Source organism: Acipenser ruthenus, chromosome 21 (assembly GCF_902713425.1).
Source record: "Acipenser ruthenus chromosome 21, fAciRut3.2 maternal haplotype, whole genome shotgun sequence".
NCBI classification, from domain to species: Eukaryota; Metazoa; Chordata; class Actinopteri; order Acipenseriformes; family Acipenseridae; genus Acipenser; species Acipenser ruthenus.
In genome coordinates this window covers 15,560,790-15,576,963 of record NC_081209.1, presented here as the reverse complement: position 1 = coordinate 15,576,963, position 16,174 = coordinate 15,560,790, and the positions used below count along the sequence as shown (strand labels likewise).

Genomic DNA, 16,174 nt, shown 5'->3' with positions numbered 1-16,174 from the left:
AGGTCTCCACCTCACCCCAATCGAATGCCTGAACAAAAAGGGGGTCTTCGTAGGGGCACACATCCGGTAGGTGCCCATACTCCAGAGAGGCGAGACACCTCGGAGCCTCTTCGGCTTTCAGCTGCTGCTGGTGGTCATGCCACCACTCCATATACACCCCACTTTTGTTTTCTCCTTTCCCAAAAACACACAGAGAAAGAAAGAAAAAAAGTTGTTTTTTCTAAAAAATGTCACCTGCAGTACTTCTCCTGGCCTGAGTCTGTGAAGGCGCTGTTTCCGACTTCTTGACACCACATGTCACCCTGCATTTGGGATGCGATTCTCTTCTCACAAGCTGAATATACACCCTGCATTTGGGATGTTATTCCCTTCTCACAAGCTGAATATACACCCTGCATTTGGGATGCGATTCTCTTCACACAAGCTGAATATACACCCTGCATTTGGGATGCGATTCTCTTCTCACAAGCTGAATATACACCCTGCATTTGGGATGTTATTCCCTTCTCACAAGCTGAATATACACCCTGCATTTGGGATGCGATTCTCTTCTCACAAGCTGAATATACACCCTGCATTTGGGATGCGATTCTCTTCTCACAAGCTGAATATACACCCTGCATTTGGGATGTTATTCCCTTCTCACAAGCTGAATATACACCCTGCATTTGGGATGCGATTCTCTTCTCACAAGCTGAATATACACCCTGCATTTGGGATGCGATTCTCTTCACACAAGCTGAATATACACCCTGCATTTGGGATGTTATTCCCTTCTCACAAGCTGAATATACACCCTGCATTTGGGATGCGATTCTCTTCTCACAAGCTGAATATACACCCTGCATTTGGGATGCGATTCTCTTCTCACAAGCTGGCCATTGATTTATGAAATAAAATGTACTTGAAACATCCACATGCATGGCTAATTTGCAAACATTTCTCTTCCTTTTCTTATCAATTTGTACCAAGCAATTAATGTGATAAAATCATATTACAGCTCAGTACTCACTTAACCCTGAAATGTAGAATATAAAATAAACATACAACTTGTTTTTATTAGCCCCCTGGTATATGTATTACCATAAAGAGAAGGTTAGCAAATCTCATGTGTCAGTTTGTTTTTTTCACACAGATTATTAATGAGTAAGAATCAGTCACACTGTAGCTAATCAATATTGTAAGTATGAAGACCTTGGCGTGACAATAGATATATACACTGCTGGATTATATGGCCAGCCAACTAAAATAATATTACAGGATGTGGATAGAATAGATGTCATGTAACTACATCAGTCCAGAACACAGTACATGTTATCAGCTGGTGTGAATCTGTATTCAAAATACACATTGTTCTTTTGCTTTGATCAACAATCTTTGAAATGTTCAGAATCCTCAACTATGTAGCCTATTTATGAGCTTCCCAAGTTTGACAGTCCATGTTTAAAGAAATAAACTATTATAAAAGACTTCTCTGTTTTCAAATACTTTAAGAATGACACACACATACAGTATATATGCAGGGTTGTGAAGTAACAGAAAAGAAGTATTCTGTAACTAAAGTTTGATGAACTGACACTACCTACAGGTCTTAGAATTACTGTCAGACAAAGCAAGGAGTGTAAACTCATAATGAATAGTGAAAAGGCAAGGTAGTCTAGGATGTATAATACAGTCGCTTTAAATGAATCCTGTTTGTATTTGTATTTCCAATAAACATACATGTCTGTTCCATATGGTACAAACCCCCCAGTACACCCATTTGCTGAGTTTTTTTGTTCATTGTTTTTGCTACATAAGCCTGGAGCCAATCTGTAGTTTGCAGCCTGCCTCTTTCTAACTGCTTCTTTGTTGTCTCTTGCAGGAGGATGGGCCATGGAGTTTACGAGTTCTAATTTCCACAAGTGCAGTATCAATACAAAGACTCCTTGTTCCGCTACATATCATGAAGGAAGGCGTCCCTCTAATTTGGGTTTAGAAAGGCTGACAGAATGGAATGGACTGAGATTTTTCCTATTTTTTTTTTTTTTTGTTCGATGACGGGAAGATTTAAAATTCCGCTGAGGAATGCTGAAGCCAAGATTTTGCTGCTTTTTATGAAAGATAAAAAAATTAGATGGAAGATACAGACAGACACACACATACACACACACACACACACACACACACACACACACGCTAGCCAGCTGGCTTCTTGGTTTCTGTGCCTACTCTGGAGTTTGAAGAAGCCTGGCCGCAGGGCTTGAGGGTTTGCCAGAACGAACTGCACCCAGACTGTTGAGGAGAACCCTGGGATTATTTACAGACAGGCACATCATTCCTTAGAAAATAGGGACCAAATGACTAAATGCTTTTTTAAAACTCTTACCTTGTAGCTGCAAGTATTACAAAAAAAAAAAAAAACATTTATAGTAGTTAAAAAAAGTGATTGTCTCATGAAATCCAAGCTGGCTGAAATTGTTTGTCCCGGTAGCCATTTGCTGTACCAGGTAGTGTAGAAAGTAGTTTTGTTTGGCTGTGGAGAGAAAAAGTAGATAAAATATATCTTTATCTCTGTTTTCATTTTAGGGATAGTTTCATTTAGGGGTTACAGCCACTGGATTTCTTCTTCATCATAAGTGTTGTACATTTCATAACGATTTGAGAAGAACACAAGAATATAAATATAGAACTGCATTTAAAAACAATGCCTTTGCAGGGCACAGTGTGGATGTCAGAGGCTTACAAAAGGCCTCGGTTTGAGCGACAATCTATCGAAGAGACCAAGCAAAATGGACACATTCAGTTGTTTGCAATCATAGTTTAAAACGACAAACAGATTCTGAACTATAATTTAAAATGGCTATTAGAGAGCCTGACTGCTTCTGAAACTGTCAAAAGGATGGAGGAAATTTGTGGCCACACAAGCGAAAACAGTTTGGATATCTTGCAAAGAAAGGAGCAGGCTTTGGTGGCGAGTGAAGGCAGAGGATTATATTGTTTTGTATATTTGTTCTAGTTGATGCTGAGGGTAGGACGGGAATCAGAGATACTTGGGTAGATTTTCAAACATATACTCTGCTTGGTTGCCAGGAGTCCCGCTGTTTGCAGGATAGTGACCAATATCAAAATTCAGTGAAATGTGATATCGTTGGGTTTAGTTTGCATCTACTACACAGAGCTAACAAAACGATTCCTGTAAATGTATTGCCATCCTTGTGTAGGCCTTACATTGTGAGATATGAGACATGCCCACATTATAGTTAGGTGATTTTTTGTGGTAATTATGTAGTAGTGCTATTAGTAAAGAAAGGGTATCGATTACTCCTGCAGATACATCACATGTAGGACTGCAGTCCACATTGAAAACATGTCATGTCACAGGAAGGGGGGCAAGCCAAAGCATGAAGCTTCTGGGAGTCTTGAGATCTGGTAAAGGAAATGAATGGCAAACATTTAGAATGTTTCCAGAAGAGTATAAAATATACCCGTATTGCTTCAAGTTTATACTGCATCTTAAATTCCAGTACAGTATAGTGATGTCTGTATTAAAATCGCCAACAAGACACTACCAGAGTACACAAACAGCAACATGACTTACTGCTGAGAAAAGACGAACCAAAACATTACTGCCCGATCTCGAATCATCCATGACATACAGGCAGCCATTTTCAAAGATGAGTCATTCTTCCTGCGGAATTCGAAGAGAAGCATTTACAATTTCAGCATTTCTAACAAACAGTACCAACTTGGATAGATCAGAAATGCTGATCAGAACCCCATATTTTATTCGACATTACAACCATATATATGTCCGCAGTTCAGAAATTGGGAGAAAAACAGGTGTGATTAATCACTACTGGAAATGAGAAGCAGCACAAAACTCTAATGCTCTGTGTGATAGCAGACAGCCGCAAACTGCCTCCATATGCGTAATTAAGGTTGTATCTTTGTAAATGCAGATTTACTTGATGATTTATTTTTTCCTCAAATTGAGGGTGGGAAATTTGGGCTGCGTCTTAAATTCGAGGGCGTCTTAAACTCTAAAGAATACGGTATATATATATATATATATATATATATATATATATATATATATATATATATATGTTTTTCCTTAGCACTCGGCCACCAGAAGCAGCTCATGTTTTCAGTGTTGACTGTGTTCTCATGACAGCAGAGGAATGAAAAGAGTGCAATTCAGCTATGGGAAAAATACAACTGAAAATCAAATACGCGTTTAACATAATGTTTCATATGTTACATCTACAAAGTGATGGAAATACATATTTGGTAAGATTAACTGGAATTCATTTGTGAGAACTATGAACTTTTTAAAAAATTAGGTCAAACATACATCAAATGCGCAAAACTGAATTTGGCCACTATTTTAAAATGTGCAATTCTCTGCCCAACATTATACTGTTCCCTATACTATGTAGTAATCTTACACAGTAAAAACAAACCAAAAAAAATTATCTTGGTAAACAGGCAATGTACAGATTGACAGCCTTTATCAATTGGCTTCACCAGGGGTGTTGTAGATTTATTATGCATTCAGTGATTCAGTGCACAGGAGTTAAAACTACAGCTCCCAGGCTCCCTTTCACCCTGCAGAGGCCTTTCATTTTCTGTTCCTGCTTCAGGCAGCATTGATGTCAAAAGTTTCTTACTGTCATGAGGTAGGAGAAAGGAGCTAGCAAGAATCTAGACAGGTGGTATTTCGGGTGGCTACAGTACCCTAACTTTTCTCGGTTGAAATCCTGGCTTACTCATCTTGCAAACAGTCTCAGGAAGAAAGAATTGAGAGGTGAGGATTAAAAGTCAATGCCAATTTTCAGAGAGAACAAATATGAGTATGTCTAAATTCATGGAGAGCAGCATACCATAGCTACCCAGAACAAGTACACACGACACAATGGGAAGGGCATTGCTAACAGGAAAACTAACTCCACTTAAATCTAGGACTGCCATATAGAATTGGGGCGGGACAGTTTGGATTTAGTTAAATTATTCCTAAAAATATTGCTTTTCCATGTGTGTGGAATACTGCAGCAGTACAAAAGGAAATGATGAAAAATCTGCATAGTGTTATGAGAGCAATAGTATGCAATTCCTTTTGAAAAAGTCCTCGTAGCCCAATCACACATGGTCAGTGTCCTGGAGACAGCGTTGCTCAGACTGGAACACACTGTTCTAATAGTTCTAATACAAAATGAGATCTGCTGCCTCAAAGACTCGGAGCCTGCTCTTGTTCCTTGAAGGTCTCATTCCGAGACCAAATTATCTGACTGTAGGTTCACTGCTTAATGCATTGATACCTTTTCTGCAGACCTGCACTGACCCATTCATTCTATATAGTGCAGGGTCTCAATGTGTTCCACAAGAGTGATGCAATGACATGCTGTTTCCCAGGCAACATGTTTTGCTGGTAGAGTGGAAGTGCGTGGATGCCATTCTCTTAAGCCGCTAAAAGGCAGTGTGTTGTAGCATTAAACAGCTGTCAGATTAGCAGAACACAAGTTTGGGCCAATCCTACGAGCACCACTGGGGAAGTGAGCCACTGGTAGTACTCAGCGTTGCATTGGTGGAAAACGAATGATAAAGTGAAATCATTGCCGGATTTTGTGGTTTCATTTGAACAAAAGGGCTGGTGTCTGTGGCCCCATAGCCAGTGAACTCCTCTCATGTACATTTCTAAAGAACGATGGGCAGTTCAGTGAAAGAATAAGAAATGTGTGACATTGCCTTGCTTTATGCACTGCAGTAACTAATATTCACTCAAATCATCCGAGGTGCCATTTATTAAAAGATATATCTTCATAAATAATTATCAGAGAAAAAAAGAGCTTTTAAATGATGAAAAAAACTAAGATTTTTCATGCTGTTGAAACAGAGACAGGGTGAGGGTGCTGTGAAGAGGATTAGCCAGGAATTCATTTGAAATCTTTCCACACTAAGACAGTGGTGACAACCCCAACATGGAGCTTCAGTTGCCTTTATCCAGAGACAGAATCCCTGTGTAGATTAGAGGCTGTGTAAACTGGAGGAGATTTAAACAGGTCTGTGTTTGGCACAATTTCTAATGCAACCACACTGCCAAAAGCGAATGCCTTTTTTCTTTTTGTGAGTCAAATCATTAGATCCCAGGTCATAAGCAGCACTTGTTATTAAATGTTACTTATGAAATGTCATTCCCTTTATATAGACAGCTGAAAACCCAATGGTGATGTAGTCTTTCATGGACTACATCCTGAAAAGCTTGTATCAATCAGAATGACCACTTCTCAGCTGCACCGAGGCATTGTGGGAACTGTAGTTTACCACAGAATTCTGGGGGGTTATGGATTTGTAATTCAGAACAATTTCCTACACAATTAAGAACTTTTGTTTTATTTATATATTTATTTATTTATTGTATGTTGATATTTGCAGGATAGACTTGAATGGCAGCATCTGATTTCTTTTTTCTTTGTTTTCAAACACAAGCATTCAAAATGAGCATCTACAGTGTGTGCTGAAAGGGCTGTTGGTAAAGATCAGAGGGCAATAGACAGTATATGTATGTATATATATATATATATATATATATATATATATATATATATATATATATATATATATATATATTATCTGTTAACAGAGGTGCGTTCAACTAGGTGCACTTTCACAAGGAACTGTGTTAGCTTTGAACAAGGCTAGTTGAATGGTTTACTGAACATTCCACGAACATTTGCAGCACATCCTAAAATCCGAAAGCAAAACGGCCGGATTAGCTAGTTTAAAATTGGAATTCATCTTTTTTTTCTTTCTAAGTAAACAGACCCTTATCCTCATCATCATCATCATCATCATCATCATCATCATCATCATCATCCATATTTTATCAATTTAATTGAAAAATACCAATATTTTATAAATAAGTCACATTATAATATTAAACATACCTGAAGTAACTCTTTCGGCTTATTTGTTTGTCATATAAATTGACAAAACTTGTCCATCCCCCAGAGTCAAAGAAATGTTCTCCCAGCCTGTCGCCATTATTGTTTTACACAAACTACCTCTTCAGAGTGTTCACCTCAGTTAGCAAACAGTTGAGGTGAACAGACCGCCAACAGAAAACAGTTTAAAACAGTTTTGTTTGCAAGCATTCCCGACCGTTCTCTTAGTTGAACGCACCTCTGGACTGCACTTCCTTTAGCCACAGAGGTCTGAAATGTGCAGCTTTGATAGAAACTCGTGTTATAGCAAACATGCATCTTCATTTTAAACAGACACCTAGTGCTACACTAGATTAAAGAACATTCCCCGTCTGCTGGACTTACCTTCCAGGAAGTCTGGTCCTGCTTCACTGTCTTCTTCATTTCATCCCAGCATGTTACTGACTGAAGCATGTCAGTCATTAGGGGTTGGTTATGGACAGGAAATAAGCCTGGGAAGGGGACGGGACAATTTCACCATCCAGGTGAAGACCCAGGAAGTGCAGGACAGTATAAAAGCATGGGTTGCAAACAGACATTTCTTTAATGGAGTGTTGTATCATGTTTTAAAATGAAAATACAGTTTGGGGTTTTTTTTTTAGACCTACCGTTATAACTAAGGTTCATGGCGGAGACAAATGATGGAACTGTGGAACTATGTTTTAGCTGCTGTGCACATGTACAATTACTTTAAATGTTTTCTTATTTGTAATTGTTTATCCTTTCAGGGGGAAAGAAAAGTCCTGTATATTGCGGCCCTGGGGGTTGATATGATTTTAGCATACCACTTTCAACCACACTCGAAAATCCTTAACAGCCAAAAGATTTGCCAGTAAAACGTGTAATACAATACAATTAAGAGCCTGTATTTTAAACCAATGTAAATCTTTCCCAGGCCATCCAGTACTAGAAAGGTGTAAAGACTGGGAAATGTTGTACATGTTCTCCAACAGACAGCAGGCAACAAGAACTAGAGTCCTTGAATTGAAGAATTTCATATTTAAATCTATTGAAGATACTGTATTATAAAGACTTGTGTATATATCTTTAAGCTCTCTTCTGCCAGTGTCCATCACCCTGCCTCTGCTTTTCAGGTTATGCCAACTAGCTGCAGTACTTGTATATATAATATAGCTTATTTTTTAATTCTGTTATCAACCTTCTTTATAGACCATACAAAAAAGAAATAATCATATATTTCAATGAGTTCATGAGAATTAGGAGACTATGAAATAACTGATCAGAAACAATAACAGAGATTCTGTTGTATGTATATTAATACGCTGATGTTTAAATTATTCAATATGTATGGATTTCTTATTTTTCACATGTGGATTTTTGTTTCATACGAAGCTGGGATAGCTGGGAATTACAAATGCCTAATGAACATAGGGAATTGGTGGCAGGGGGGTGCTCTATGACAAACATCTCCACAATGCAAAGCAACAGCCATGGGCTGTTGCTTTGGCGACTTGAAGTCAAGGGCCTTCTGTACTGGTGAGTCAGCACTGAGTTCCAATGCTGTGTTTAGGATTGTTTGGTTTGCGCAGTTAAGCTCAAAGTCACACTGATCTCTAGGGTAGGGAGTCTCGGTATAGTCCTGCCGCAGTTTGAAGTTACAATCGCAACAAATTAAATCTATTCACCATCAGAATCACAGGATCCATTTGCCTTTCAATTAAAATTCAAAATGCTATTTCTCTGTTTTAGAAACTATTCAGTCAACTTTCAAGAATAGGAGGACATGGCCTAAACAACCCACTGCATTGGCAAATTCTCTGGCACTACAGTTCTGTAAGCCCTAACTGAAAACACATACGCCATGCCTTAGGATAATGTTGCCATAGAACAGAAGGAACCAATGTGTTTTTTGATTGAGTGCGTAGGATAAAGACGACCGATAGCAGCTTTTATAAAGTACCACATTACAGAACAAGCAACTGCTGTGTTGCACACAGTTATCAGTTTTTTGCTATTCGGTGCTTTTTTAAAAAGCTGCTATAATTAAAGTGTAATCCTAGGGCATGAGTCAGAAAATGGCTGCATTCATTGCATTAATGCCTTGCACTTCATTGTATTCAGTGTGGACTCATTTCTACAAAAAATAGAAACTCTAAATCTACCTATTATACCCGGCTGCTGATATTCATCATGTTACTTTATCGGCATTTGTGTTTAATCCACAACAAAGACTACATTGGCTTTTTCAATTTCACATTGACTTTATACCAGATAATCTTTTACAAGACTGTGCCCATTCAGCTTGTGAAAGAACCCTGTTGGTGTTCATAATGCTGATATTATCAGCACATAGTGCACTATAAGAATCTGATGATGCATTGCAATAATATAATAATATGGTTCAGTGGAGTAGTGTTCCCCATTACACAGTGCATCAGGTTTTCATATTATAGGAACTGGGACTTCATCTGAACCTCATTGGCTGGAATTATTCAAAAGGGTCCCTTTTTATCTGTAAGATGTCGTGAGTGCTGACTCCCCTCCAAGGCTGCTCCTGTACGATTCATGTGCTCTGTATATTGCACTAATTACCGTAGGGCTATAGTCTGTACAACAGCGGCAGAGCCCTGCTGTGTGATTATAGATAGGCTCCCCTCAGCACAACCACATGCAGTAAGAATCTCAAGTCAATTCACCTCCTGTGCCTCACAGCTTACCCACTGCCATTCAACATGATGTGCAGTAAGAACGCTCAGCCTTTGGGCAAGCAATGTGCAGTAAGAACACTCAGCCTTCATGGGTAAGCAATGTGCAGTAAAACAACACTTTAAAAACGTGGATCCAGCATGATGTAACTCATCTGCTTTTGATTTAGAAATAAAAACTATTGGAAACTAAAATGGAATGACTGTGTTAACCAGTTAAACAAGCTGTTTTTTAAATACCCATAATCCTGCAGTATTACTTTGTTACAAGGAATGATGTGCTTCTTCAGTAGTAAGGCCACATTGTGTTGGTCTCTTGACTGACCTTGATATCGAGCTTTCATTGGCTTTAAAAACAGAACCAGCTTTGCTTTGTCTGTGATGGTGCCCAGTCAGTCACTGCAAATATGTTACTTTGAAAAATACACAAGAAGCAACCAGTGCATATCAAGGGTAGGGATAAACACCCTTTAATTAAAATGCAATATATTTAACACAACTTGTCCAATCATTAAAGTTTAAAATAATTAATGTGAAACCAATCCCAAATTAATGCCATTTTATAAGAATTATTGGTAATTTTCTTGTAAGTACAATAATTATGGATATACTTGTTTGAAGTTAGATAACATAAAGCTTGCAAAAAGAATGATGCCTAAACTTGAATTCCATCATCAATCTGGAATCCTGAATAGATGTTTCAGTGATTGTTGGAACATTGAATTCCATCATCAATCTGGAATCCTGAATAGATGTTTCAGTGATTGTTGGAACATTGAATTCCATCATCAATCTGGAATCCTGAATAGATGTTTCAGTGATTGCTGGAACATTGAATTCCATCATCAGTCTGGAATCCTGAATAGATGTTTCGGTGATTGTTGGAACATTGAATTCCATCATCAATCTGGAATCCTGAATAGATGTTTCAGTGATTGCTGGAACATTGAATTCCATCATCAATCTGGAATCCTGAATAGATGTTTCGGTGATTGTTGGAACATTGAATTCCATCATCAATCTGGAATCCTGAATAGATGTTTCAGTGATTGCTGGAACATTGAATTCCATCATCAATGTTTCAGTGCTTGTTGGAACATTGAATTCCATCATTAATCTGGAATCCTGAATAGATTTTTCAGTGATTGCTGGAACATTGAATTCCATCATCAATCTGGAATCCTGAATAGATGTTTTGGTGATTGTTGGAACATTGAATTCCATCATCAATCTGGAATCCTGAATAGATGTTTAGTTTATTGCTGGAACATTCCCAACTGTCACTAGTTTCCATGGAGGAGTCAAGCACTGCAGTATGTACCTTCTTATAGCAGTTAACAGGGCTGGAAGATATAGAAAATTCTGTTCCGATGGTACCTGTGAAATAGACATGACAACAAAGAGCAACGCCTGGCTGTATTACAGATCAGGGCAGGCATGTAAACTTGGAACCTGTGATCTACTGGTAATGGCTGGGTAACAGTGTGTCCATTTAAAAGCCCCAACATGATGGATTAACAATTCTGGAGAGATTATTTTTAGTGAACTAAAAACAAATAATTGTAGTTAAACTGTGATACATTTTGAGAAAGCCATATCGGAATATTACAAGGTTTGTATTGTAGCTAACAAAATAGTTTAATAAATTATGTTTTCTATGTGGGTCTCAAATGTGCAGTTTTGAAAGAAACACATGAAAGTAAGCATTTGTATATTTGTTAGCAAGCTGTGCTTTCAGATAGTGCTGCACTTCCTTGGTCACATGGAGGGTGAAATTGTCTCCACTGCTTCAGCGGCTTCTTTACTGTTTTTAAGCAACCAGCTGCTTGCCTGATTGACTGCCGTGCTTGTCAGCCAGTAACACGCTTTACTTGGAAGACCATGCTGAGGTGAAATGACCAAGGAAGTGCAGATGTAACACATTTCCAGAGAATAAGCAACTGAGAATGGTTTTAAATGAAGACACTTGACTATAATATGCGCTTCTTTTAAATCAGCACAGACCTATATAGCTAATGGAAGCGCAAACCAGGTAAGATTTATGGAGTTGTTTTGTTAGCTGCAATCTCTTTAAAATAAGCCCCTCCACGTCTGTAAGTTCTGCACATTTCTTGCTTTAGTTTGCACTATGATTAAATGATTAGTAAAAATATACCCAGGGTTCCAATTGTTTCCATGGTGATAGTGTATCAGTGACAAGGTTCTGTCAGGTTGCTGCGTGGGTAAACAGGTGAAATGTCTGAAGCGCATGATGAGGTCAACAGGAAGTCAGGGGGAGTAGATCCCAGCTTCTTTTTAACCAGGTGTGAAACTGTCTTTATTGCCTTGTTTTTTGTTTATTTATTTATTTATTTATTTGGATAATTATTTATAAAATGTCTATTTATTTCTGGGAAAAGATTCTTCATTTTTTTAATATTTTCATTTCTCAAACATAACTGTAATTTGAACTAGAGTTGGTAGCCTGTTTTGCAAAATGATTTGAAGAGATTTCCTGTAGTGTTCCTAAACTCTGTAATTCTCTAGTAAATGATATTCTGTTTAGACTAAAATAAAGCACAGTCCTATAGAACACTGAACACATTTCTGAAGATTTCTTTACTCTTTCAGTGGGTTACACACACAAACCGGGCCTTACAGGTGTATTAGTTAACAAAATAATTCGATAAAGCTTACCTGTCGACGTGCACTCTTATTATTCAGCTCTCACATGCAGTAAACAGTTTAGAAAGAAGCACAGATTATAGCAAACGTGTATTTAAAAAAGAGCTCTGCTGTCATATTGAGCTAAAGGAAGTTAACTGTTTGCATGCTTAATTTGCCTCAAAGCAAGCCAGTCATGAGTGGAAGCAGCTTGTTGCTTAATGACAGGAAAGAAGGCGTTGAAAGCTTGGAGGGAATTTGGATTTTCACTTTGAAATAATTAATGACAGATAACCTATGAAGTGCATGTGTAGCAGACTACCTGAAAGTTTTATTATAAAAGCGTGACACAGTATCTCTGCACCCTTTGATTTAAAAGGAGGCGTGAACACAGGCAATATTTCTGAGGTGATGAAAAGCAGACCTAACCACCAAAGACATATGCTTCTCCAGTCTGAGGCCACTATCCAGGGTGACCCCCAAGCTCCTCACAGGAGACGAAGGTATTATCTTGCAGCCAGCTGAGTTAAGCACAAGTGTCCAAATTGGCTAGCAGCTTTTTTGTGCCAAGCAGAAGTAGCTCTGTCTTGCTAGCATTGAGCTGAAGGAATTTGGAGGTCATCCAGTCATGAATGTCATAAGACTGGCTGCTAAGGAGCCACCAGTAACACTATCCTCCCTGCCAACTGGGATATACAGCTGAGTATCCTCAGCATAGGTGTGCTAGAACATCCTGTGCAGACGTATCAGTAATCCAAGTGGCAGCATATAAATACTAAAGAGCAGGGGACCCAGATCAGAACCATGTGGAACTGTATGAGGCACGTTCTACCTCAGGGTCCTGATCTACAAAACTCACATCATGTGTTCTGTGTGAGACACGGTCTACCTCAGGGTCCTGATCTACAAAACTCACATCATGTGTTCTGTGTGAGACACGGTCTACCTCAGGGTCCTGATCTACAAAACTCACATCATGTGTTCTGTGTGAGACACGGTCTACCTCAGGGTCCTGATCTACAAAACTCACATAATGTTTTCTGCCTGTCACACAGGATCTAATAAATTATTGGCCATTATGTGTTTTGAGAGCTGGATGTAAACCACCACGCTCAAGTAACTTAGAGAGAAATGGTATATTAGAGATGAGGCAATAGTTTGATAAATCAGCCTTTTTCAACACAGGTCTTATGAGGGCCTGTTTTAATTCGACTCGGACAGTGCCGGTTCTTAATGAAATATTTAAAATGTGAGTCAGGCATGGTGCAAGCTCAGTCCCACACTGACAGAGTATATTGGACAGCAAAGGGTCCAAAAGACAGGTCGTGGGTCACTGTGGCAAAGTCGTTTGCAGTGTGCAGGTGTAGAGGCGATGCACTGCTCACTAATAACAAACACAACACAGTTCACGGTGAAAAACAGCTCATTATTTGTGCTGGGTTGCTTGTTTGGCAACCTTATGTAACACAATTTTTGTTCCTGGGTAGTAAGTGTTATTTCCTAATTGCTTATGCCTCAAAAGTATAGAAAATGGCTATTATTCCCCACAAACTTTGCTTTTGTGACCAGAATAGTGATATTTTGAAATGTACCTATTTCTAATGAGAAAACAGGCGAATTTGTGTCTTTTCATTCACATAAAGTCAGAAAAAAACAACATATGAATCCAAATTAACATGTATTAATTTATACTAAAGTAATACAAAAATGACTACAAAAGATTTAGAAGTGAGTAGTTTTTCGAGATTTACGATTATACTGTAAATCACTTTCACGAATCAGCCCCCAAATGTAGTCTCCCATCATGTTCTCGTTATACTGTCCTTGGTAGCGGCGTTCAAAGTCCAGTATATCCTGGTGGAAGCGCTCGCCTTGCTCCTCCGAGTACGCTCCCATGTTCTCCCTGAATTTATCAAGATGAGCATCAAGGATATGGACTTTGAGGGACATCCTACAGCCCATTGTGCCGTAGTTCTTTACCAGAGTCTCAACCAGCTCCACATAGTTTTCGGCCTTGTGATTGCCCAGGAAGCCCCGAACCACTGCGACAAAGCTATTCCAAGCCGCTTTCTCCTTACTAGTGAGCTTCTTGGGGAATTCATTGCACTCCAGGATCTTCTTTATCTGTGGTCTGACGAAGACACCGGCTTTGACCTTTGCCTCAGACAGCTTAGGGAAGAAGTCTTGAAGGTACTTGAAGGCTGCCGACTCCTTATCTAGAGCTCTGACAAATTGTTTCATAAGGCCCAATTTGATGTGCAGTGGTGGCATCAGCACCTTCCGGGGGTCCACCAGTGGTTCCCACTTGACGTTGTTCCTCCCCACAGAGAACTCGGTCTGCTGTGGCCAGTCCCGCCTGTGGTAGTGCGCCTTGGTGTCCCTGCTGTCCCAAAGGCAAAGATAGCAGGGAAACTTGGTAAAACCACCTTGGAGACCCATCAGGAATGCCACCATTTTGAAGTCTCCTATGACCTTGATGCCATCTCAGAAAAATGCAGATACAGTGCCTTGCGAAAGTATTCGGCCCCCTTGAACTTTGCGACCTTTTGCCACATTTCAGGCTTCAAACATAAAGATATGAAACTGTGGGACACAATCATGAAGTGGAACGAAATTTATTGGATATTTCAAACTTTTTTAACAAATACAAAACTGAAAAATTGGGCGTGCAAAATTATTCAGCCCCTTTACTTTCAGTGCAGCAAACTCTCTCCAGAAGTTCAGTGAGGATCTCTGAATGATCCAATGTTGACCTAAATGACTAATGATGATAAATAGAATCCACCTGTGTGTAATCAAGTCTCCGTATAAATGCACCTGCACTGTGATAGTCTCAGAGATCCGTTTAAAGCGCAGAGAGCATCATGAAGAACAAGGAACACACCAGGCAGGTCCGAGATACTGTTGTGGAGAAGTTTAAAGCCGGATTTGGATACAAAAAGATTTCCCAAGCTTTAAACATCCCAAGGAGCACTGTGCAAGCGATAATATTGAAATGGAAGGAGTATCAGACCACTGCAAATCTACCAAGACCTGGCCGTCCCTCTAAACTTTCAGCTCATACAAGGAGAAGACTGATCAGAGATGCAGCCAAGAGGCCCATGATCACTCTGGATGAACTGCAGAGATCTACAGCTGAGGTGGGAGACTCTGTCCATAGGACAACAATCAGTAGTATACTGCACAAATCTGGCCTTTATGGAAGAGTGGCAAGAAGAAAGCCATTTCTTAAAGATATCCATAAAAAGTGTCGTTTACAGTTTGCCACAAGCCACCTGGGAGACACACCAAACATGTGGAAGAAGGTGCTCTGGTCAGATGAAACCAAAATCGAACTTTTTGGCAACAATGCAAAACGTTATGTTTGGCGTAAAAGCAACACAGCTCATCACCCTGAACACACCATCCCCACTGTCAAACATGGTGGTGGCAGCATCATGGTTTGGGCCTTCTTTTCTTCAGCAGGGACAGGGAAGATGGTTAAAATTGATGGGAAGATGGATGGAGCCAAATACAGGACCATTCTGGAAGAAAACCTGATGGAGTCTGCAAAAGACCTGAGACTGGGACGGAGATTTGTCTTCCAACAAGACAATGGTCCAAAACATAAAGCAAAATCTACAATGGAATGGTTCACAAATAAACATATCCAGGTGTTAGAATGGCCAAGTCAAAGTCCAGACCTGAATCCAATCGAGAATCTGTGGAAAGAACTGAAAACTGCTGTTCACAAATGCTCTCCATCCAACCTCACTGAGCTCGAGCTGTTTTGCAAGGAGGAATGGGCAAAAATGTCAGTCTCTCGATGTGCAAAACTGATAGAGACATACCCCAAGCGACTTACAGTTGTAATCGCAGCAAAAGGTGGCGCTACAAAGTATTAACTTAAGGGGGCTGAATAAT

General features: G+C 39.4%; 1 protein-coding gene across 4 annotated transcripts in view; it reads left to right on the top strand.

The window, feature by feature from the left end:
• The window catches only part of LOC117427629 (CUGBP Elav-like family member 4), a 263,697-nt gene extending 251,490 nt beyond the window's left edge, over nt 1-12,207 (top strand). For all 4 annotated transcript variants that reach the window (XM_058994865.1, XM_058994863.1, XM_058994864.1 and 1 more), the window contains exon 13: nt 1,865-12,207. The gene's annotated coding sequence lies outside the window, so the exon portion shown is untranslated. The remainder of the gene's footprint in view (nt 1-1,864) is intronic.
• The last annotated feature ends 3,967 nt before the right edge of the window (nt 12,208-16,174 follow it).